The 26,795-nt window shown below is 37.3% G+C and overlaps 1 pseudogene; it reads right to left on the reverse strand.

Annotated features, from left to right (window-relative positions):
• LOC104093684 (class V chitinase-like) overlaps positions 1-26,795 on the reverse strand; it is a 53,603-nt pseudogene that overhangs the window by 17,959 nt on the left and 8,849 nt on the right.

A 26,795-nucleotide genomic window follows, 5' to 3' on the forward strand; every position in this document is an offset into this window, starting at 1 on the left:
TTTTCAAAATTTTTACTCAAATCACCCTCAAAACTTCAAAAACAACGCAAAATTATATTCATGTCCAAACACAACTCTAAATTCCAAATATCATTTTCACTTGAATTTTTTTTCCCCCATATATTGAAATTTTACAATTCTTGTGTCCAAACGCCTACTAAAATGGACCGGAGGCAATATTATAGATTCTCAATGGAAATGTATTGGTATTGGCTCATTAATTGAGTTCCTTGACATGACAAACCTTTCTTCCCTTTTTTTTGACTAATAAAAAAGTGTTATAAAATATAACTCAAAATAACAATATGGAACAAGAAAAAACAAGCTAAGAGATATATAGAGAAAGAGAAAAGATATTCTTATTTCATCTTCAATTGTGTGTATGTTCCTATCTATTACAAAGCCTTTATATAGGCATAAAAAGTGAAGAAAATATGTCATTGAATATGTCATTAAGTGAAGAAAATATGTCATTGAATATGTCATTAAACATAGAAAATATGTCATTGAATATGTCATTAAACATTTGAGATGAATATCATGGAGGAAGAGTAGACATTCACCATAATTTGATATTTCGTATAACACTCCCTCTTGGATGTCCATAGATAATGTGCCTCGTTAAAACCTTATTAGAAAAAAAATCATAGTGAAGGAAAAAGAGTACACATGTTTAGAAATACGCTTTTTTGTTGCCTCATTAAAAACCTTGCAAGGAAAACCCAGTGGGACAAAATCTTGTAAGGAAAAAAGAGTACACCGCGTATTAACTCCCCGTGATGAGAGCATCAATTTACATCATTGAGCCTTCGCATCCCAATCTTGTATACTAGTTTCTTGAAGGTTGACGTCGGTAGAGATTTGGGGAACAAATCATCCATATTATCACTTGAACGGATCTGTTGCACACTGATATCACAATTCTTTTAAAGATCATGTGTGAAAAAATAACTTTGGTGAAATGTGCTTTGTTCTATCTCCTTTTATGAATCCTCCCTTCAATTGAGCTATGCATGCTACATTGTCTTCATACATAATTATGGGTAGTTTGTCACACTTCAAACTATATTTGTCTCGAATAAGGTGTTTTGCAGACCTCAACCATATACATTCTCGACTTGTTTCATGAACAACAATTATCTCAGCATGATTAGATGAAGTAGCCACGATTGATTGCTTAGTCGATCGCCAAGATATTGTAGTGCCTCCACATGTAACCACATAGCCTGTTTGATATCGAGTCTTGTGTGGGTCAGATAAATACCCAACATCGGTATAACCAACAAGATCGGGACTGCAATCATTGCCATTAAATAAGCCCATATCGGTAGTCCTTTTTAAGTACCGCAATATGTGTTTGATTCCATTCCAATGTCTCATTGTAGGAGCAAAGCTATATCTTGCTAAGACATTAACTGAAAAAGTTATGTCAGGCCTTGTAGTGTTAGCAAGATACATTAGTGCACCAATTGCACTAAGATATGGTACTTCGGGACCAAGAAGCTCTTCATTCTTTTCTTGAAGTCGGAACGGGTCCTTATTCACATCAAGTGATCGAACAACCATCGGAGTACTTAATGGATGTGCTCCATCCATGTAAAACTGTTTCAATACCTTTTCTATGTAGGCAGATTGATGAACAAAAATCTCGTTTGCCAAATGTTCAATTTGCAAACTGAGACATAATTTTGTCTTTCCGAGATCTTTCATCTCGAATTCCTTTTTTAAATAATCAATTGTCTTTTGGAGTTCTGTAGGAGTTCCAATAAGGTTTATGTCATCAACATATACGGCAAGTACAACAAACTCCGATATTGTTATTTTTTTTACAAAAACACATGGACAAATGGAATCATTTATAAAACATTCCTTTAATAAATATTCACTAAGGCGGCTATACCACTGTAACGACTCGACTTGTCGTTTTAAGAAATTACGCCCCGTTCAGTGACTTAAGGTCTCGAGAAGTTTTGCAATATGTATTATGACCCGCGTGTGTGGTCGAATTTGATTTTCGGAAGATTCGGAATTTAATTTAAAGAAAAATTCTCATTTTGAAGCTTAAATGGAAAGAGTTGACCGGGGAGTTGACTTTTGAACAAACGACCCCGGAATGGAATTGCGATGATGGTAATAGCTTCGTATGATGATTTCGGACTTAGGCGTATGTTCGGATTTAGATTTCGAACTCCATAGGACAATTCGACATATTTTGGCGAAAGTTGAAAACAAATATAAGATTTTTGGAAAAGTCCAACCGAAGGGTGAAATTTTGATAACGAGGTCGGATTTCGATTCCGGAAATGGGAATATCTCCCTTACGTCAATTATGACTTGTGTGCAAAATTTGAAGTCATTCCGGATTGATTTGATACGTTTCGGCGCAAAATATAGAAGTTGAAAGATTTGAAAACTTATAATTCGATTCGATGCGCGATTCGTAATTTCGGCATTGTTTGATGTAGTTTGAAGCCTCGACTAAGTTCGTATTGTATTTTGGAACATGTTGGTATAATTGGTTGAGGTCCCGGAGTCCTCGGGCGAGTTTCGGATGGTTAAATAGACCAAAATTGAACTTGAAGGTGTGTTGGAAATCTGCCACTGGTTTCATCGCATCTGCGATGAAATAGATCGCAGATGCGACATCGCAAATGCGAAATTTAGGCCGCAGAAGCGAAAGGGAAAAGGCCTGGGCAGTGGTCACAGGTGCGAAGAAAATCCCGCACTTGCGGAAGCGCAGAAACGGGCAGAGAAGGCGCAGAAGCGAAGGGGCATCGCATGTGCGCGTGAAGAAAATCATCATAAGCAAAATAATTTCTTGCTTTAATTTTGCTTTTAATAACTTTTATAAGGCATGACAAAAAAATAAGTTTTTCCACATATATGCGACCAATGATATATTCATGTAACTACATAGTAATATTCATTATCTTTCTTTGTCTCAAACCTCCCTTAGAGGTGAGTTGTAGTATTTATTCAACCATGTATAAGTACATTATTATGCATAATCTTTATCACATATATATCTTCACATTCACTTTCAGGAATGAGTCTGCATTCTCAATGTTTATCACAAGTCACATTCTCTTCAAAGAATAGAGTATAATCATAGCGTTGTACTTTTTTTTTTTTCATACCAATTTGATGGTAAACATTGCCTTGTTCTCCATTTTTATAATTACCATAATGATAACTATTATTATTTTGGTCTTTCGCACGCCCACATTTATTGGCCTACCACTTGTCTTTATTTAGACTTATCATGCACTGCTATCACATTCACTTCAAAAATGGAGCAAATCAAGTAGGACAAGCTTCATGCTTTTTCATGAAAAATACATTATTTTTCTTTAGTCATCATTATATCATCAATATGGTGCATTGGGACTCAAACCCAATGCCTTACCCATATAAAGACGTTTTAAGCCATAATACGTCGGGACTCAAACCCAACGTCTTATCTCATCATGTGCATCAGAACTTATATCTGATGTCTTGTTCTCATAATAGCATGTTAGGTCTCAATATGTTGGAACTTGAACCCAACATTTTGTTATTATGGTGCGATGGGACTAGAACCCACCATCTTACCTCAACGGCATATATAATAGGCCATACTGCACTGAGACTCTTCCTCGAGCCTCTCGGACATACTATTAATAGTGCTCATTGGATCTTTAGTCACTAAGGATTTAGATCCTCTCAAATTCTTCTCTGATAGACTAACTACTTCAAAACAAATGCAAAGCAAGCATTGTTAGCATAATAACACATTATAATGAATAGCGTGTCAAATGAAATTGAATAAGCGGGATACATGTTCAACTTCCTTGCGGACAATTGTGAATACATACCGTAATCCCGCAAGTAAGGTCTTCTCGGAGGTAACACACATAGAGAACTTTGGGCGGGAGATCTTTTATTATGTCGTTTCATTTCTTGCATTTATGGCTTAAGAAATACATTAGTCATAGCATTTTAAATTATGAAAAACATAAACTCTATAAATTCATTAACTAAGACTAGCAGATCTCCATCATATATTATCATGTCAATGAGAAAATACTATCTTATGACAAAACAATCAAAGTACTCCTAGTTAGAACTCTCCCCAAGTTACTAGATAATGACCAAATTAAAGAAAGGTCATCAATAAAAATAATGAACTAACTTGGGAGTATGGACATAATTTTTATAGTATTTTTAGGATCAATACACGTGATTCAATTAATTATAAATACACATATGACTAATGTGTTGGGGTAATTAGAATGATGTGATGACCCAAAATGTCATCTTTAAATTTAATAATTAATTTTGTGTTCTAAGACCTTGTAAAGCACTATTTATCATTCCTCGACTTGCGTGCACAGTCCGTAAAATTTTCCGAAAATTTTTTATGTGAAAAATGGAGAAAATGTGAATTTGAGCTTTAAAACTCAACTGAGTTGACCTTGGTCAACGTTTTGAGCAAACGGACTCGGATCAGTATTTTGACAGTTCCGGTAGGTCCGTATAGTAATTTGGGACTTAGCGTATGCCCGGAATCAAATTCCAAGGTCCCTAGCCCGAGATATGGAATTTTGATGAAAAATAAAAAGTTTAAGTTCAAATAGTGACCGAATATCGAATTATGTGCAAACAACCTCGGAATAGAATTCTGATGATTCCAACAGCTCCGTATGGTGATTTTAGACTTAGGAGCATGATTGAAATTTTATTTGGAAGTCCGTAGTGAAATTAGGCTTGAATCTATGTGTGATTCATGTTTTTAGTGTTGTTGGATGTGATTTGAAGACTCGGTTAAGTCCGTATGATATTTTAGGACTTGTTGGTATATTTTGTTAAGGTCCCGATGGGCTCGGGCATATTTCGGATAGTATTCAGAGTATTTTCCTTCATTTTGGCACTGCTGGTAATTGCTGATTTTTGGTATTTTAAACCTTCTTCGCGATCGCGAATATTGGGACGCGATCGCGTAGGCTTAGTTGAGGCAGTGTTAATTTTGTTCTTCGCGATCGCGTGAAGTCAACCGCGATCACGTAGGTTTGGCAAGCTGCACATCGCGATCGCGTGGCCTTGTTTGCGATCGCGTAAGGTTAATTGAGGGTTGCTAAGTTTTGTGATTCGCGATCGCATGAAGCGGGATGCGATCGCGTAGCTTTGAGACCTTATGACTCGCGAACGCGTGAAGAGGACTGTGATCGCGTAGAGCTAGGAATTCTGTGCTCTGCAATTGCGTGATGAAATACGCGATCGCGTAGAGTTAATTTGGGAAGTGGTAATTTGTGCTTCGCGATCGCGTGTGGACGTTCGCGATCGCGATGAGTAAAAGCCTGGGCAGAATGTTTAAGTTCTGAAAATGGGACAAAGTCCCATTTTTCCATTTTTTTATGAATTGGAGCTCGGATTGAGGCGATTTTTGAGAGATTTTCAGAGAAAACGTTGGGATAAGTGTTCTTAACTCAATATTTATTAGATTACCCGAATCTATCATTGTTTTTAACATTTAATTGATGATTTAAGTTGGAAAAATTTGAAAACCCTCTTGGATAGATTTGAGGATTTGAGGGTCGAACTATTATTGGAATTTAGTCATTTTGGTATGGTTAGACTCGTGGTTGAATGAGCGTTCATATTTCGTAACTTTCGCCGGATTCCGAGATGTGGGGCCCACATGCCATTTTTGAGTTAATTTCAGATTTTTATTGAAAAATATAGTATTTTCTTGCAGAATTAATTCTATAAATTTTGTTGACTGTATCGAATTAATTATGACTAGATACGAGTCGACCAGAATTAGAAAATTGAGGAAGAAGCATACTACTTGGTTAAATTGGAGCATGTCGAGGTAAGTGACTTGTCTAACCTTGTGTTGGGGAAATTTCCCCTAGGATTGGTATTGATGTGATTATTGAAATATGTTGAAAGTCATATATATGAGGTGACGACTGTGTACACGGGCTAAATGTGAAAGATTATATTTTTAAATTGTGTAGATCACTGTTGCGCATTTATTAAATTATCTTATCTTGTTATATTCTTCATCATTGATCTGAGATGTATACTTCAAATTTGTTTGACCTTTTCCTGCTAATTATTTTACCTGTTTAGTTGAAACTTGATTTTTTTTATTCTGTATATTATTTGAAGGTTGATTTTCTTTAAATTATATATTATTAATATGAAGTATCTGACATTTTTAAACTTGATATTGAAGCAACGTATTAAAGATTTTGAAATATTATTTTCCTGAATTATTTACTCCTGAATATTTTTATAAGATTTCCGTACTCATTGTGATGGAGCCGTGAGCTCTTTATTATGAAAAAATATTATTGATGATTTATTTTGGCATGAGCCGTGAGCTCTTTATTGTGAAAAAATATTGTTGTTAAATTATTTTGGCAAGTTAAATTATTTGAGCACGTAAGGTGCAAATTGTGATATATTGTGATATTGATACGAATGCGGCGGTATAAGGTCTGGGTATTGATACATATGCGGTGAGATAAGGGTGGCTTGATACGCGTGGCTAGTAGGGGGAACTACTAGAAGTCATGTGGTGTGATAAGGATAGCTAAAACGCGGGATACTATTTCGGGAAAAATATTTTCTTTAAAATAAATTGTGAAGGCTCCCTCGGTGAGATAAGGAAATGAGATATTGTGAATTTATTTATGATTTAGGACTACGAGGCGCTACCTCGGGAGTACCCTTGTTGATATTGATTTATGACCGTAGTTGCCTTTGATTTTTGTTGTCATCTTTCTTAAAGTTGAAAAGAAATTCTGTTTTGTTTCCATGAGGTATTTATGTATTTATTTGATGTAATTAAATGTGACATACTACTTGATTCATTTTCATTGTCATTTTATCTTATTATATTGTTTAAACATTTTCACCATGTCATTATTTATTCTCCAGTAGGGCCTTGACCTGACCTCGTCACTACTCTACCGAGGTTAGGCTTGGCACTTACCGGGTACCGTTGTGGTGTACTTATACTATGCTTCTGCACATCTTTTTGTGCAGATCCAGGTACATCTTATCAGACCAGGCATTAGTAAACTAGTTGTACGAGGAGACTTCGAGGTATATCTGCCAGCGTCCGCAGACTCCGGAGTCCCATTCTATTCTTGTTATGTTGCTTCCTTATTTTCTTTAGACTCTGTTATATAAAGACATTGAGGATAAATTCTTAGAAGCTTATGACTTATTTCTACTGGGTTTTGGGAGTTGAAATTGTTTGAATTGTAGTTTATTTATTTCAGATATTTATTATTATTTCGCATTGATATACTTACCTAGTCTTAGAGACTAGGTGCCATCACGACATCCTACGGAGGGAATTTGGGGTCGTGATAAGTTGGTATCAGATCTCTAGGTTCATAGGTGTTATGAGTCATAAGCAGGTTTAGTAGATTCTTGCGGATCGGTACGGAGACGTTTGTACTTATCTTCAGGAGGCTATGGAACTGTTAGGAAAATATTCACTTCTTTGATTCCTTATCGTGCGACATTGATTTAGCTTGAAACATATATCTCATATTCTTTTGTATCCACTCGTATATGACATTGCGCACTCAGTATCAGTTGTACGTCGACAGTTCGTGATGCTGCAGATGGACTGCAAGGGAGCCAGAGACGCTCAAACATTGCCTCAACGTGTGGTTCCGATTGAAGATGTGGACGTATTGAGAGATCACCCAGTGGATCATGTAGGGGTTGCAACGGGCGTTGGCGTCTGGTTGATTTATACGAGCTGTGAAGGTTATTATTGTGGATCATCGGATATTGTGACCTATGACTTCACGCCAAATGGGGGGAGTCCACTATCAATGGGTAGATTGCGGGGTCATGTGTTATATCAGTTTTGGCCTAAAATGTATATATGTGGTACTGAAAGGTTCCCTAAAATTTATATATATTTAAGGCCTGAGATTTTGTAGAGGATAAGGTTGGGACTTGCAGTATGTCCGCCTCCTTAATAATCCTATACTTCAGTAACAAAAGAGTTACAAAAACAACTCTAAATTTACAGAAGGTCTACTCAGCGTTGACGTCACGGTTGCAGATTTTGGGGTGCTTCGGAGGAAGGACAGTTGTTGATGAGATTCTGGACTATGTGGTTCGTGACAAGATTTGTCTGTATGGAGCTCTAATTTTGTGATCTTTGTGTATAAATAGGGGTAAGGGTTACCCCAAAGAAGAATCGAAGAGTATGTTAAGAAATGGGTCAGCTCAACAGTGTTGAGTCAGCATAACAAAAGAAAAAATTTGCCTTGGGAGAGATAATTCTCCACCGGTGTTCGTGGCAAGCCTATGAAGAGGGCAGACCAACCAATGCCACACCGCCCACTTGGCTCAGTTCTCAGTAATGCTTTTGAAAGAGTTTGTTTCCCGGACTCTCCGTAATGCGTGGCGCATAGGGTTTGAACGGTTGCGTCAGGTCACCATTGACAGTGTCAGAATATGCCATCAAGTTCAATAAATTAGACCGTCATACTCCTACTTTGCTTCCTACAGCCAGAGGGCAAGTTTACAAACTCATTAAAGGACTCAATTATGATCGTAAAATTTTGTACGACTCGGGAGCTACAAGTTGATACTTCATTTCTGCTAGTTGTACAAATTGCCAAGATATTAGAATGTGTTTGGGGTGAGGAAAAAGGAAACTAAGGAGACCAAGTGTCACGACCCAAAATTCTCACCTCCAGACCGTGATGGCGCCTAACATTTCACTTGCTAGGCAAGCCAATGTTAGAATAACATTATCCATTTTTAAAATAATTTTTAAATTTATTAATAACAAGGAAGAAAATGCGAAAGCAATTTTGAAATAATCCATAATAATAACGGTGTCTAAATACCATCCCAGAATTGGTGTCACAAGTGCACGAGCTTCTAGAATAAATACAAATAAAGGCCTGAATAAAATAAAGCTATCTGGAAATAAACACACAGCTAAAGTACAATAGAAGGGGACTTCAAAACTGCGGACGCTATGCAGTTATACCTCAAGTCTCCTCTGATAGCTAAAATCCGAGCAAGTCTATGGTACGCCGCTGGGACTAACTCCAAAATCTGCACAAAAAGTGCAGAGTGTAGTATCAGTACAACCGACCCCATGTACTGGTAAGTGCTGAGCCTAACCTCGACGAAGTAGTGACGAGGCTAAGGCGGTTCACTTACATTAACTTGTACGCAATATTAGTAACAACAACAATAATAGGAATAAATCAGATAATTCATTTATAATAATTGAAGGCAACTCAGCAGTCATAACCAATTATCATTTCCATTATTTCTGTTGCAGCGTGCAACCCACTCTCACAATATATCCACATTCAGTTCTGTTACAGCGTGCAACCCGCTCCTCCAACATATTCATTTTAATCAAGTCTGTTGTGGCGTGCAAACCGGTCCTCCAATATTAACTTTTTAACAAGTCTATTGCGGCGTGCAACCCGATCCTCCAATATTGACTTTTAATAAGTCTGTTGCGGCGTGCAACCCGATCCTCCAATATAGACTTTTAATAAGTCTGTTGCGGTGTGCAACTCGATCCTCCAATATATTTATTATAATCAATCATGTTACGGCGTGCAACCCGCTCCTCTAACATTTTCATTTATCAATTCTTATAGAAGAAATTTTTCCAATAAATGTAACAATTAATATAAAATTACGAGACAACAAGCATACAATAATTATGGTTTAATTATGAAGCAAACAATGACAAATAGCAAATTATTATGGAAATCAGGGAGCAAATAGGCAGTTTAATATTTATTATGTTAAATGTCAAATAATAATTAAGGCACATAATTCAAATAGCATGTAATAATTAATGCAGGAATTCAAGAATTTATATTTGTAAAGAATAAGAGAGAAACAATTATTATAATAATTAATTTATGATTAAAAATAATTTATGATTTTTCAAGTAAGCAGGCAAACAATTAATTTGACGACGTATAGACACTCGTCACCTCGCCTGTACGCCGTTTACATGAAATTCACATAACAAACAATTTAAGGGTTCTATTCCCTCAAGTCAAGGTTAACCCCGACACTTACCTCACTTTGCAAATTCCAATCAATTATTCAACCACAGCTTTTCCTTTTAAATTTGCCTCCGAAAGCTTCAAATCTATTCACAAACAATTCAATATATTCAATACTAATCATAGGAATTAATTCCATATGAATTTACAAATTTTCCAGATAAAAATTCGAAATTCATTAAAATATTCAGCAGTGGGACTCACATCTCAAATCCTGGAAAAACTCATGAAATCCGAACACCCGTTCCGATATGAGTTCAACCATACCAAATTTGTCTAATTCTGATATCAAATGGACCTTCAAATCTTAATTTTTCTTTTTTGGAAGATTTTATAAAAATCTGATTTTTCTTCCATAAATTCACGGATTCATGATATAAATGAGTATGAAATCATGAAATATAATCAATATAGGATAAGGAACACTTACCCCAATGTTTTCCCGTGAAAATCGCCCAAAAATCGCCTTACCCGAGCTAAAAAATGGGAAAGAATTGAAAATGGGTCGAAACCCCATTTCCAGAACTTAAGTTCTGTTTCTGGGATTTTTACCCTTCGCGAACGCGGTCAGTGCCTCGCGTTCGTGAAGCACAATTATGTGCTGTCAAATTTTACTCTTCGTGAACGCGAGGGCTATCTCGCGAACGCGATGCATGCCTTTTTCTTGGCCAGTCTCTTTCCCTTCGCGAACGCGAGGCTTCTATCGCGAAGGCGAAGCTTTGAACCTCAAGCCTTCACGAACGTGGTCACTATGTCGCGAACGCGAAGCACAAAATGTGCCAGCCTAATTTGCTCTTCGCGTTCGCGAGAGTACCTTCGCGAACGCAAAGAAGAACACACCAGAAGCCTGAAGTCTGCAGAAAACCCGATTTCCTAAGTCCGAAATCATCCCGTAGTCTATCCGAAACTCACCCGAGCCCTCGGGGCTCCAAACCAAATATGCACACAAGTTCTAAAATATCATACGAACTTGCTCGCGCGATCAAATCGCCAAAATAACATTTAGAACTACGAATCGGACACCAAATCAAAGGAAGTTTTCAAGAAAACTTTAAAACTTATATTTGTACAATTGGACGTCCGAATCATGTCAAATCAACTCCGATTCTTACTAAATTCAGCAGACAGGTCATAAATGTTATAATGGACCTATACCGGGCTCCGAAACCAAAATACGGACCCGAGGTCAATAAACTCAATATCAGTAATTTCTTAGAAATCATTAAGCTTTCAAGCTTTTAATTTTTCATTAAAATTCCATATCTCGAGCTAGGGACCTCGAAATTCGATTCCGGGCATACGCCCAAGTCTCAAATCACGATACAGACCTACCGGAATTTTCAAAATACTGATCCGGATCCGTTTGCTCAAAATATTGACCAAAGTCAACTTAGTTAAGTTTTAAAGCTCTATTTCCCATTTTAATCTATTTTTCACATAAAAACTTTCCAAAAAATTTTACGGACTGCGCACGCTAGTCGAGGAATGATAAATGGTGATTTTCAAGGTTTTAGAACACATAATTACTTATTAAATTTAAAGATGACATTTTTGGGTCATCACACCAAGACGTCTCCAGGTTCTGGGGGATTCAGTGGATTCTACTCTGCAAGTATAAATCATTATGGCGGGGGCTCGGACAGTCAGCCAGCCCAGTACTCACATTGGATTACTCGGGGTGCTCCAGTAAGTTCTTTTAATGCGCCACTGACATGAGTTCCTACAATGGTTATTCCAGTTATCTGGCACAGACTCAATACGAGCAGCCTAACCCGCAAAGAGGTTGTTATGAATACGGTGATACTAGGCACATCATGAGAAAATTGTCCCAAACTTGGGAGAGACTTATTTCATCAAAGCACTCAGGCTACGTGCCCCATTGCAGTTACTACATCACCCACACGACCAGTTAGGGGTGGAGGACAGACGGGTAGAATGCGTCCTAGAGGTGGAGACCCAGCCATTGATATATTTGTTTTATGGTATGGCGGAGGTCGCTACATCAGTTGGTGTCGTTACAGGTACGACCTTGATATAATATAAAGGAATAATCTCCTTAACTTGATTCGGTTCTGAGTATCGAGACGAGTCCTCCTATTGTGCTCCACTTATGAGTGAGCTTCATAATTCTATAATCTACTTATGTGTTTACCCCTGTTTAGAGATTTTATGGAGATAAATACACCTATCATTTCGTGTTGGTCACTAATAAGAGCTGTGAGGCTAAATGTGGCTTTCTGTTACTCATTTCGATAAGTTTTGATGTAAATTCCGAATAATTAATTGTAAATTGTGAATTATATGCCATACCGGTGTGGGGTTCATTATGTGTTGTGATTTGGTATAACCGAAATTATTTAAAAAGAGAAAATGAAAATTTTCGATTGGCACGATGTGCATATTACTTGTGATCCAGAACTGAGGATGAGATCCTAATATTTTTATATAAATTGATATGTTTAAGCCAGGCTACGAGCTGCGGTGGAAGTTATATAAGGACGAGATCTTTGTAAGGAAGATTCTTGTGTTTAAGTTCTCCCTTGTGAAATTAAATTTGTACTATACTACTAATAGGAAGTCATGCCTGTTAGGCTTATTTGAAAATGCTTATATGAAATTCTCTGTGCATAGTTGTCAAATTCGTGTTGTAATTATTAATTTTTAACCTACGAGGTAGGTGCCCGCCCAGGTGACGTAAAATGTGACTCATTAATTCGGGTAAATAATTATGAGGTCTTCATGCCTCGTGTCTCGTTATCAGTATTGTGAAGGTTTGAAACGAGATTTTTGTTAACATGAAGTTAATTGACGATTCTGTAATTGATTATGAACAACTATTAAGACCAGATTGACCCAGAAGGGTGCTCCATTCATATGGACCGAGGAATGTAAGGAGAGCTTCCAAAAGCTCAAGACAGCTTTGACTACAGCCCCAATGTTGGTATTACCTACAGGTTCAGGGTCTTATATTGTGTATTGTGATACGTCGCATATTGATCTCGGCGTAGTGTTGATGCAAGATGGTAGGGTGATTTCCTACGCGTCCAGACAGTTAAAGGTGCATGGGAAGAATTATCATGTACACAACCTTGAGTTAGCAGCTATTGTTCATGCCTTAAAGATTTGGCGGCATTATTTGACGGCATTATTTGTACACTGATCACCGAAGTCTACAACATCTGTTTAAACAGAAGGATCTTAATTTGCGACAGCGGAGATAGTTGGAGTTGCTTAAGGATTATGATATCACCATTCTCTATCATCCTAGGAAGGCCAATGTAGTGGACGCTGCCTTGAGTCATAAGGCGAAGAGTTTGGGCAGCTTAGCATATTTACCGGTAGCAGAGAGGCCTTTAGCCTTGGATGTTCAGGCCTTGGCCAACCAGTTTGTCAAATTGGATGTTTCCGAGCCCAATCAAGTTTTGGCTTGTGTGGTTTCTCAGTATTCTCTTTATGATTGTATCAGGGAGCGTCAGTATGATGACCCCCATTTGCTCATTCTTAAAGATACAGTTCAGCACGGTGATTCCAAGGAAGTCACTATTGGAGATGACAGTGTACTACAGATGTAGGGCATGCTATGTGTACCCAATGTAGATGGCTTGTGCGAGTTGATTCTTCAAGAGTCTCACAATTTGCGATACTCCATTCATCTGGGTGCTGCAAAGATGTATCAGGACTTGAGACAACACTATTGGTGGAGGCGGATGAAGAAAGACATAATGGAGTATGTAGCTCGGTGTCTAAATTGTCAACAGGTGAAATATGAGCATCAGCGACCGGGTGGATTGCTTCAGAAGTTAAAATTCCAGAATGGAAATGGGAGAGGATCACTATGGATTTTATTGTTGCAATCCCACGGACTCAGAGGAAGTTCAATGCAGCTTGGGTGATTGTGGATAGATTGACCAAGTCAGCTCATTTCAATCCTGTGATGACTACCTACTCTTCCGAGTAGTTGGCTCGAATATATATTCGCGAGATTGTTAGACTTCACGGCGTACCGGTATCTATCATCTCTGACCGGGGTACGCAGTTTACATCACAATTCTGGAGGGTAGTACAACGTGAGTTGGGTACTCGGGTAGAGTTGAGTACAATATTTCACCCTCAGACGGACGGGCAGTCCGAACACATTATTCAGATATTTGAGGATATTTTCGTGTGTGTGTGATAGATTTTGGGGGTGCTTGGGATCAGTTCTTACCACTTGCGTAGTTTGCTTACAACAACAGTTACCAGTCAAGCATTCAGATGGCTCCGTATGAGGCCTTGTATGGTAGGCGGTGCCGGTCTCCAGTGGGTTGGTTCGAACGGGGCGAGGCTAGACTATTGGGTACAGACTTGGTTCAGGATGCCTTGGAAAAGGTTAAGTTGATTCAGGATCGGCTTCGTACAGCTCAATCTAGACAGAATAGTTATGCGGATCGGAAGGTTCGTGATGTTGATTTCATGGTTGGTGAGCGGGTATTGCTCCGGGTTTCGCCTATGAAGGGTGTGATAAGGTTCGGGAAGAAGGGCAAGTTGAGCCCTAGGTATATTGGGCCTTTTGAGATTCTTGAGAGAGTTGGAGAGGTGGCTTACAAACTTGCACTACCACCTAGTCTCTCTGCAGTTCATCCAGTATTCCATGTTTTCATGCTTCGGAAATATCACGGCGATCCGTCTCATGTGTTAGACTTCAGTTTGGTTCAGTTGGACAAGGATCTGTCTTATATTGAGGAACCCGTGGCTATTTTGGATAGGCAGGTTCAAAGCTGAGGTCAAAGAACATTACTTCCATGAAGGTTCAGTGGAGGGGGTCATCTGGTCGAAGAGGCGACTTGGGAGACCGAGCATGATATGCGCTGCTGTTATCCACACTTATTTACCAGCTCAGGTACTTTTTCTAACTCCGTTCGAGGACGAATGTTTGTTTTAGAGGTGGAGAATGTGATGACCCAAAATGTCATCTTTAAATTTAATAATTAATTATGTGTTCTAAGACCTCGTAAAGTACTATTTATCATTCCTCGACTTGCGTGCGCAGTCCGTAAAATTCCCAAAATTTTTTTATGTGAAAAATGGAGAAAATGTGAATTTGAGCTTTTAAACTCAATTGAGTTGACCTTGGTCAACGTTTTGAGCAAACAGACTCGGATTAGTATTTTGACAGTTCTGGTAGGTCCGTATCGTGATTTGGGACTTGGGCATTTGCCCGGAATCAAATTTCGAGGTCCCTAGCCCGAGATATGGAATTTTAATAAAAAATAAAAAGTTTAAGTTCAAATAGTGACCGGATGTCGAATTATGTGCAAACGACCCCGGAATAGAATTTTGATGATTCCAACAGTTCCGTATGGTGATTATGGACTTAGGAGCGTGATCGGAATTTTATTTGAAAGTCCGTAGTGAAATTAGGCTTAAATCTGTGTGTGATTCGTATTTTTAATGTTGTTGGATGTGATTTGAAGACTCGACTAAGTCCGTATGATGTTTTAAGCCTTGTTGGTATATTTGATTGAGGTCCCGAGGGATTTGGGCATGTTTCGGATGGTATTCGGAGTATTTTCCTTCATTTTGGCACTACTGGTAGCTGTTGATTTCTGGTATTTTAAACCTTCTCCGCGATCGCGTAGGCTTAGTTGAGGCAGTGTTAATTTTGTTCTTCGCGATCGCGTGAGGTTAACCGCGATCACATAGGTTTGGCAAGCTGTGCATCGCGATCGCGTAGCATTTTTTGTGATCGCGTAAGGTTAATTTTGGGTTGCTAATTTTTGTGCTTCGCAATCACGTGAAGCGTGATGCGATCGCGTAGCTTTGAGACCTTGTGACTCGCAAACGCGTGAAGAGGACTGCGATCGCGTAGAGCTGGGAATTCTATGCTCTGCAATCGCGTGAGGATATACGCGATCGCGTACAGTTAATTTGGGCAGTGGTAATTTGTGCTTCGCGATCGCGTGTGGATGTTCGCGATCGCGATGAGTAAAAGTCTGGGCAGAATGTTTAAGTTCTGAAATATTTTCCATTTTTAATGAATTGGAGCTCTGATTGAGGCGATATTTGAGAGATTTTCAGAGAAAACATTGTGGTAAGTGTTCTTAACTCAATCTTTGTTAGATTACCCGAATCTATCACTGTTTTTAACATTTAATTGATGATTTAACTTGGAAAAATTTGAAAACCCTCTTGATAGATTTGAGGATTTGAGGGTCGAACTGTTATTGGAATTTAGTCATTTTGGTATGGTTAGACTCGTGGTTGAATGGGCATTCATATTTCGTAACTTTCGCCAGATTCCGAGACTTGGGCCCCACTGGCCATTTTTGAGTTAATTTCGGATTTTTATTGAAAAATATAGTATTTTCTTATAGAATTAATTCTATAAATTTTGTTGACTGTATCGAATTAATTATGACTAGATACGAGTCGATCGGAATCGAAAAATCGAGGAAAAAACATACTACTTGGTTAAATTGGAGCATGTCGAGGTAAGTGACCTGTCTAACCTTGTGTGGGGGAAATTTCCCCTATGATTGGTATTGATGTGATTATTGAAATGTGTTGAAAGTCATGTACACGAGGTGACGAGTGTGTACACGGGCTAAATATGAAAGATTATATTTTTAAATTGTGTAGATCACTGTTGCGCATTTATTAAATTATTTTATCTTGTTATATTCTTCATCATTGATCTGAGATATATACTTCAACTTTGTTTGACCTTTTCCTGCTAATTGTTTTACCTGTTTAGTTGAAACTTGATTTCTTTTATTCTGTGTATTATTTGAAGGTTGATTTTTTTAAAATTATATATTATTAATATGAAGTATTTAACATTTTTAAACTTGATATTGAAGCAACGTATTAAAGATTTTGAAATATTATTTTCCTGAATTATTTACTCCTGAATATTTTTGTAAGATTTTCGTACTCATTGTGATGGAATCGTGAGATCTTTATTTTGGAAAAATATTATTGATGATTTATTTTGGCATGAGCCGTGAGCTCTTTATTGTGAAAAAATATTGTTGTTGAATTATTTTGGCAAGTTAAATTATTTGAGCACATGAGGTGCAAATTGTGATATATTATGATATTGATACGCATGCGGTGGTATAAGGTCTGGGTATTGAAACACATGCGGTGAGATAAGGGTGGCTAGTAGGGGGAACTACTAGAAGTCATGCGGTATGATAAGGATAGCTAAAACGCGAGATGTTATTTCGAAAAAAAAAATATTTTCTTTAAAATAAATTGTGAAGGCTCCCGCGGTGAGATAAGGAAATGAGATATTATGAATTTATTTATGATTTGGGACTACAAGGAGGTACCTCGGGAGTGCCCTTGTTGATATTGATTTATGGCCGTAGTTGCCTTTGATTTTTGTTGTGATCTTTCTTAAAGTTGAAACGAAATTTTGTTTTGTTTCCACGAGGTATTTATGTATTTATTTGGTGTAATTAAATGTGACATACTACTTGATTCATTTCCATTGTCATTTTATCTTATTTTATTATTTAAACATTTTCACCATGTCATTATTTATTCTCTAGTAGGGCCTGACCTGACCTCGTCACTACTCTATCGAGGTTAGGCTTGTCACTTACTTGGTACCGCTGTGGTGTACTCATACTACGCTTCTGCATATCGTTTTGTGCAGATCCAGGTACATCTTATCAGACCAGGCATCAGTAAACTAGCTGTACGAGAAGACTTCGAGGTATATCTGCCAGCGCCCGCAGACTCCGGAGTCCCTTTCTATTCTTGTTATGTTGCTTCCTTATTTTCTTTAGACTCTGTTATATAGAGACATTGAGGATAAATTCTTAGAAGCTTGTGACTTATTTCTACCGGATTTTGGGAGTTGAAATTATTTGAATTGTAGTTTATTTATTTAAGATATTTATTATTATTCCGCATTGATATGCTTACCTAGTCTTAAAGATTAGGTGCCATCACGACATCCTACGGAGGGAATTTGGGATCGTGACAAGTGACTGGTAAATCAAATGTCATTTTTAAAGAAACTTATAGTTGGTCCCGGATATAGCATAAATGGAGAAAATTATTTCCTTTAAGTATTAACAAATGATAAGTGCAAACTCATACTATGACAAAGGGCATCAACAACGTCAATGGCAAAAGAAGCCTCAGTGTTAGAGATACAAACCTTAGTTAATGGCTCAACCATTTCATAATTCTTTACTTACTGTACTAATCACCATAACTCACCATAAGGTGTGTTATCTTTGTATTTTTTCTGGGAATGAAACTAGATTGCCTTGGGGAATCCAGCGGCGACAAAACAAAAATAAATAGAGGCTCATCCGCTTCGTGTTCATATTTTGTGAGCAATTCGTGCTGATAACGTGTTATGAAATAAGAGTAATTTAGTAAAACATGAACAAGAAATGTTGTTATGAAATAAAAGTAATTTAGTAAAACATTAACAAGAAATGGAGATAGAGAGAAGGAAGAGATTTGTTCTTCAATTGTGTATATTTATTCCTATCTATTAGAAAGCCTTTATATAGGAATGAAAAGTTAAGGATCACTGTTGCAAAATATGTCATTGAACATGTCATTAAGCATTTGAGAGGAAGATCATGGAGGAGGTTATGGAGTTACAATCATAACTCCATAATTATTAGAAAGTATTGAGAGTTAAGGAGATAATGGAGAAAAGTAGACATCCACCATAATTCAATTTTCTTATAACATTATGCAATTAATTTAGAAAAATCAGTTATATATCTGATTAAAAGCCCAGCTGTGTGTGTTTAGATTTAATTTGAAAATATTTTTTGTAAAATCGAAAAACAAAAAGCATCAACTATTTTGGAACAAAGAAATATATTATTAGTAGAAAAATAAAATTGGAGAACACAATTTATTATTTATGTCATGGTTCACATATGTGTAACCTTATTATATAGTAGTACTTGACAAACATAATTACGTAATCCATCATTTCATTTCTTAAAATGACACTCCCCATGTTTGTGAAGCTGCAAAAAAAATTGGGGTAAATGTAAAAACAAAGAACATAAAGCAATTGAAATTAATTGAGAAAGTCAATTATTTAATAATTCCAAAACAATAATATTGTTATTTAATCCTGCAGTTTCTTCCAAATAAAACAAAAGAATTCTTATTAAGGTTTTCCAATGTGTTGCTTCATCTCATTTTATATAACTAGCTTTAGTGTACGCGCGTTGCGCGTGAACCTACATCAATGAGTATGTATATATATATATATATATATATATATATATATATATATATATATATATATATATATATATATATATATATATATATATATATATTAAAAATCAATAGAATATTATTAAATAAAATAATTGAGTTATAAATAAAAATTTAAAAAGTATAAGTACTTGAAAATGAATAATGTTAATATTATGGATCAATAAAGGAAGAAGTCTTACCATACAAAATTTCCAATCATATAATGCAAAAACTAATAGGATGAAACTCTAAAATAAAATATTGATATAAAATATAAATCCAAACAACACATATATTTAATCCAATTTTGATTAACCTATAGCTTCTTCCTTCGCATCACAAAAGAATGCCATAAGTAATTTGAATACGAAGAAAATAGTCCATTATTGTTTTATCAAAAAACAATTAAGTGGACATAAGTCGAATTGCATTCGAAGTTCACTAAATTAAAATCTAAATATTAGTAGAATTAATAAGATAATTTTAATTATTTTCTTGTCTAATAAATATATAAAAATTTTCAAATACACCTTTTTATAGTTGTGATTACTGAATTGTTATTGTCGTTCACAAAAGAGCTCTAAATTTAGTTTATCTTTGAGCTTGCTAGTTATCTCTAAATCAAACTTTAAAGAATAGATGATTTCTCCATATTCAATTTTTTGGTCTTTGACCAAACTTATCTTCTATAGCATCTTTTTTCTCTTAATATTAAAATTTTCCCCAAGTATTGTTTCATATCAAAGTTTCAAAAATTATGTTCTTTTAAATAAGAAAATGATTCATATAAGCTGAAATGTCATTCGATTTTGAATTTGTAAATTTTAGGAGCTTATATTATGGTAAATTTTTGTAGTAAATTTTAAAGTAATAAATGTTAATAAATAATTAAATAGAAAAAATTGTTTAATGTATAATATGATGTATGTGTTATCTATCATTAGCAATTAAATAATTTAAATCAAAATAAATAATTTTAAGTCACCTTAACACTTCGTGCTCGTGAGAAAAGTCAGAGTTAAAAATACTCACATATTTTAAAAAATAAATTGACAAAATAAATTGAAATTTGACATGTTTGATGATATTGTTACGTGGTTCGGTCTACAAAGAATTAAAAAAGAAGACAAACTTTGAAATAACGTTTTCATTATACTTACACAATTTAAATAAGAAAATAATTATATATGTAAAATCTTACTCAATTTTAGATTCCTAAATATTAGGAGTTTCCACATAGTTCAAATAAGGAAGAATTTAATAAATAAAATTTAGTAGTTCCTAAGTATTAGGAAAATAAGCAAATTATAATTACAAGTTTGTTCAATGTGAAACCTATTTTTAAAGGGTAAAAAAGACGAACGACATTTTGTTAAGGACATTCGTATAGATTAGAAAATTAAATAGTAGTAACTTTCCTTACTTTTCAAGTACTTTCTGAATATCATAAAGTTTTGATTTAGAAAAGATCGATATAAACCTAAGTAAACGTCTGTGAAAGCTAATTAGATTAGCATAGGAAAATGCTATAATATGACTATCGTATGGATCTGTAATGATCCAACCGGTCATTTTAACTTCTAGAAACTCGTTTCTTAAAATAAAACTACCCGAACATACTTTTATTAATTTAAGACTCGTGGGGATGGTTGGTTAGGGATTTAGAAGTGTTTGGGTTGAAATCGGAACACTTGGTTCCTTAAGTTGGCTTTAAATGGCCAAGTTTGACTTCGGTCAACATTTTGAGAAAACAACCCCGGAATCGAGATTTGACGGTTCCAATAGGTTCGTATGATGATTTTGGACTTGAGCGTATGTCCGAATCGGGTTTTGGATAACCCGAGAGCGTTTTGACGCTTAATAGTAAAAATTAACTATTTGAATGTTTAAAATTCTTTAAATTTGGTTTGGAGTAGGTTTTTGAGTAATTGAAGTCCGTTTAGAATTTCGAGGTTGGGAATAGTTACGTATAGTGATTTAAGACTTGCACGCAAAATTTCGTGTCATTCCGAGTAGTTTAAGTATATTTAGGCAGTAAATTGAAGAACTTGCGGGATTTCTTCGCAGAAGCGGAAAAGGAATGGGAGGCCTGTCATCGCAGGTGCGGAATATTAGGCGCACCTGTGAACGCGCAAGTGCGAGGCTAGACGCGCAGATGCAAGGATTGGTCAAGCGAGTGAAACTCGCACCTGCGAGGATTTTCCGCAGGTGCGGAGCCGCAGGTGTGTTCCAACCTCCGCACGTGTGTAAGGCCTGTTTGGCAGAAAGCTTAAAAGAACGGGAATCCACCATTTTTGCCCGTTTTCTCTCCACATTTGGGCGATTTCAGAACTTTTGAGAGGGGGATTTCAACTAACAATTTGAAGGTAAGTTAATTCTACACCCCTTGAGTTAAATACATAGATTATGGGTAGATTACAACTAGTAAATATTAGAAATCAAAGGTTTAGAAGAAAAACCTAGATTTTTATAAGAATAGAATTTTAACCATGAAAATAGTGATGGAATTGGATAGAAATTATATATTTAAATTCTTTAGATTATGAGTAACGTTTTCATCTGAAAATTTCCAGAATTCGAGCACGTGGGCCCGGGGGTGAATTTTAAAAATTTTACTATTTTGGATAGAGTAATTTATTTAATAAATGAATTTCGAATTATTGAACATATATTAATTATTTTGTATAATATTTGGATAGTTTCGGATTTTTCGGCATCGAATCGAGAATTTTACGCGAAGCGATAATCGAAAAGTGGACTTTGAGACAAGGTAAGTCTCTTGTCTAATCTTGTGAGGAGAAAATTACCTCATAGGTGATTAAATTAAATAATTATTGCTTATTGTGGAGGCTACGTACGCACAAGATGATAAAAGTCCGTGCGTAGCTACTATTAATGCTAAAGTCCGGGTAGTTTAGGACTCAAAAGCATGAATTACTTGTGTAAATGGTAGTCTTTACTTAATTACACTATTTGATATATATATATATATATATATATATATATATATTGTGAATTGTTAGATAAGGATATTAAAAGATAAAATTCTCATAGGCTAAATATTTTGTTTAGATTAATTAATTATTATAATAAATTTTTATCTTCTCGAATAATATTACAATAAATACTATCATTCCGGAGGTACATAAGAAAATATCCTCCTTTCTTGTGGATCGGGCCGAACGCCTCGACAGGATAGATGCATCTATGGATCGTGCCGCATGTACCTTGGCAGTATACACGACACTCTGAATCGGGCCGTACGTCCTCGGCAGAAATCGTGCTTAATATTAATAAAACTAACTACACGATACTTGAACAGTAATTGCAGCTTGTAAATCTATTTGATAAATTGAAATTTTTATTGAAATTGAAGGATTTAATTAATATATTGAGAATTGTTGCATTTGAAGAAATTTAATTATTTCTACTGGTTAAATAAATTATTATAAATTCTGTTAATCATGCTGATTTAAATATTCTAGTTTTATTTCAATTATTATTATTGACCCATAGTGAGTGTCAAAGTCGGTCATCTCCTCTCTACCACTTCGAGATTAGGCTTGATACTTACTGGGTACACGTTGTTTACGTACTCATACTACACTTGCTGCACTTTTCTTGTGCAGGACCTGAGGTAAGTACTAGTGGGGGACCTATCGTCTTACACCCACGTTATCTAGCGGAATAGTGGTGAGCTGCCTTTCTGAGCCATTCTACAGCTACTAGTGTCTCTTGTTGTATTATTTTTATTCTGTCTATTTTTATTTCAGACAGTATTTGGAGTTTTGTATAATCTACTAGATGCTCATACACTTGTGACACCAGGTATTGGCACACACATTGGTAGAATTTGGTGTCTTATTATTCTTTTGGATTAAAATTTCATCGATATATATTTAATTTATTAGTTGGCTTGCCTAGCTATAGGGTTGGGCGCCATCACGACTTATAGGTGAAATTGGGTCGTGACAACATGGTATCAGAGCACTAGGTTCACATAGGTCTCACAAGTTATGAGCAGGCCTAATAGAGTTTTGCGGATCGGTACAGAGACGTCTCTACTTATTTTCGAGAGGCTATAGAATGTTAGGAAACTACCTTTCTTCATATTCCATCGTGCAATTAATGTAGTACTAAATATCCTTCTTTTATTCTCTCACAGATGGTGAGAACGCGCTTGAATGGGGTTCCAGACCAGGGAAGAGCTACTCCCCCAGTTGCTAGAGGTCGAGGCAGAGGCCGAGGGAGGGCTCCAGCCCGTGGTAGACGGTGAGGACGTCCCAGGACTGTTCCAGTTATGCCGCCAGTGGGTCCAACAGAGAATCCTATTATTGAGGAGCAGGGTGAAGTGCCTGTGGCAGAGCCAGCTCCGGTAGATTTCACATTTGTACCAGGATTTCAGGATGTTATGGGTCGTATGCTGCGATTCATGGACACTATGACTAAGGCCGGTTTACTTCCGGTAGACCCAGCCACATCTCAGGCGGGTGGGGGAGCACAGACCCCTACCGCGCAGGCTCATGGACAGGCAGCTGCTGTATATCAGACCCAGAGTGCACTACCCGTGGGCGGAGCTCAGGCCAGCTGTAGCTGTTGATCCTCAGAAACTATTGGTCAGATGGACTAGACTACATCCTCATGTCTTTGGGGGTGAGCGACACGAGGATCCTCAGGATTTCATTGATCGGTGCAAGGATAGACTGTACAACATGAGGATATTGGAGTCTCATGGGGTAGACTTTACTACTTTTTAGCTAGAGGGCAGAGCCCGTAGATGGTGGCAGTCTTATGTTCTTGGCAGACCAACAGATTCTCCTCCTATGACTTGGGACAAGTTCACTCGTATTTTCTTGGATAGGTATATTCCACCCTCTCAAAGGGAAGAGTTGCGTTTTCAGTTTGAGCCGCTCCAGCAGGGTCAGATGTCAGTGACCGATTATGAGGCGAGGTTCTCTGAGTTATCTCGCCATGCACTTATGATACTCCCTACTGAGGCGGAGAGAGTGTGGAGGTTTGTAGCTGTTACATACTGGCATTCAGGCCACTATGGCTCGAGAGGTTGAGATGGGTACTTCTTATGAACTAGTTATGGAGATAGCCCGGAGGATTAAGGGTGTACGTCAGTGGAGCCGGGAGTAGGTTATGAGAGATAAGCGGTTCAGGTACTCTGGAGAGTTCAGAGGTGCTCCGTCTGGGGGTAGAGGTCAGTTCATGAGGGGGCAGTCTAGCAGGCCCCTATATCCAGCACTATCACCTCCTCGAGGTGCTCCAATGCGACCTTATCTCAGTGCTATACCAGAGAGTTCTTATCGCCCACCAGCTATTCAGGGCCCTCCCAGTGGGTATTCAGTTCCCCATGGCCAGACTCTTAGTCAGCAGCCCACCGCACCGAAGATTTGTTACGACTGTGGGGATCCCAGTCACATGCGGAGATTTTGCCCCAGGCTTCGGGGTAGACCAGCACAACAGGGTCAGCAGCCTATGCTTACTGGACCAGTTGCTCCACCAGTCGTCCGACCACCTAGAGGTGGAGGAAAGGCGGGTAGGGGCCGTCCTAGATGTGGAGGTCAGCCAGGTGGAGGCCAGCCAATTGGCGCTCCAGCTCGGTTCTATGCTTTTCTGGCTAGACCAAATGCAGAGGCCTCAGATGCTGTGATTACATGTATTATTTCTGTTTGTGGTAAAGATGCCTCAGTATTATTTGATCCAGGATCTACGTATTCATATGTGTCATCTTTATTTGCTCATTTCCTGGGTATTTCTCGTGAGTCCTTGAGTACTCCTGTTTATGTGTCCACTCCTGTAGGCGATTCTGTTATTGTGAACCGGATCTACCGGTCTTGTATTATTACATTCAGTAGTTTTGAAACTAGAGCAGATCTCTTATTGCTCGAGATGACCGATTTAGAAATTATTCTGGGTATGGACCGGTTATGTCCATATCATGCTATTCTAGATTGTCATGCCAAAACTGTTACCTTGGCTATTCCATATTTGCCTAGGCTGGAGTGGAAGGGTTCGTTTGTTAGTTCATTTAATCGAGTTATTTCTTTTATAAAGGCTCAACACATGGTTGAGAAGGGTTGTTTGCTTATCTAGCCTATGTTCGGGATACTACTGCAGAGACTCCGACTATTAATTCAGTGCCTGTAGTTTGGGAGTTCTCCGATGTACTTCCTTCAGATCTTTGAGGTATGCCACCTGATCGTGATATTGATTTCTATATTGACTTGGCTCCAAATACTCAGCCTATATCTATCCCACCGTATCGCATGGCTCCAAAAGAATTGAAAGAGTTGAAAGAACAACTTAAAGAGTTACTAGCCAAAGGGTTCGTCAGACCGAGTGTATCGCCTTGGGGTGCACCAGTATTATTTGTGAAGAAGAAGGATGGCACAATGCGAATGTGTATTAATTATCGCCAATTGAACAAAGTTACTATTAAGAACAAGTACCCGTTGCCGCGTATTGATGATCTATTTTACCAGTTACAGGGTGCTAGGGTATTCTCTCATATCGACTTGAGGTCGGGGTATCATCAGTTGAAGATTCGGGATTCGGATGTTCCGAAAACTGCTTTCCATACTAGATATGGTCATTATGAGTTTCTGGTAATGTCTTTCGGTTTAACTAATGCCCCGACAGTGTTTATGGATCTGATGAACAGGGTATTCAGGCCATATATTGATTCGTTTGTCATTGTCTTCATTGATGACATATTGATCTAATTGCGCAGTAAGGAGGAACATGAGCAGCATATGAGAGTAGTGCTTCAGACATTGCGGGAACAAAAGCTATATGCTAAGTTCTCTAAATGTGAGTTTTGGCTGGAGTCTATAGCATTTTTGGGACATATTATATCGGGCAAAGGTATTAAAGTTGATCCTAAAAAGATTGAGGCAGTTCAGAATTGGCATCGTCCCACTTCGGCGACTGAGATTAGGAGTTTTCTAGGTTTAGCAGGTTATTATCGTCGATTCGTGGAAGGTTTTTCATCTATTGCAGCGCCTTTGACCAAATTAACCCAGAAGGGCGTTCAGTTTCGATGGTCCTATGATTGTGAGTCAAGCTTTCAGAAGCTCAAGACAACTTTGACTACAACACCAGTGTTAGTGTTGCCTTCCGGTTCGGGGATGTATACAATGTATTGTGACGCTTAACGTGTTGGTTTGGGTTGTATATTAATTTAGGAAAATCAAGTTATTGCATATGTTTCACGTCAGCTGAAGCCCCACGAGAGGAATTATCCAGTACATGATTTGGAGTTAGTTGCGATTGTTCACGCTCTTAAGATTTGGAGGCATTATCTTTATGGGGTGTCATGTGAAGTTTATATTGATCATCGCAATTTGCAGGATTTGTTCAAGCAGAGAGACCTAAATTTGAGGCAGTGCAGATGGCTAGAATTACTGAAAGATTATGATATTACTATCCTATATTATCTGGGGAAAACAAATATGGTTGCAGATGCCTTGAGTAGAAAGGCGGAGA

The sequence above is a fragment of the Nicotiana tomentosiformis genome, chromosome 11 (genome assembly GCF_000390325.3).
Source record: "Nicotiana tomentosiformis chromosome 11, ASM39032v3, whole genome shotgun sequence".
NCBI lineage: Eukaryota > Viridiplantae > Streptophyta > Magnoliopsida > Solanales > Solanaceae > Nicotiana > Nicotiana tomentosiformis.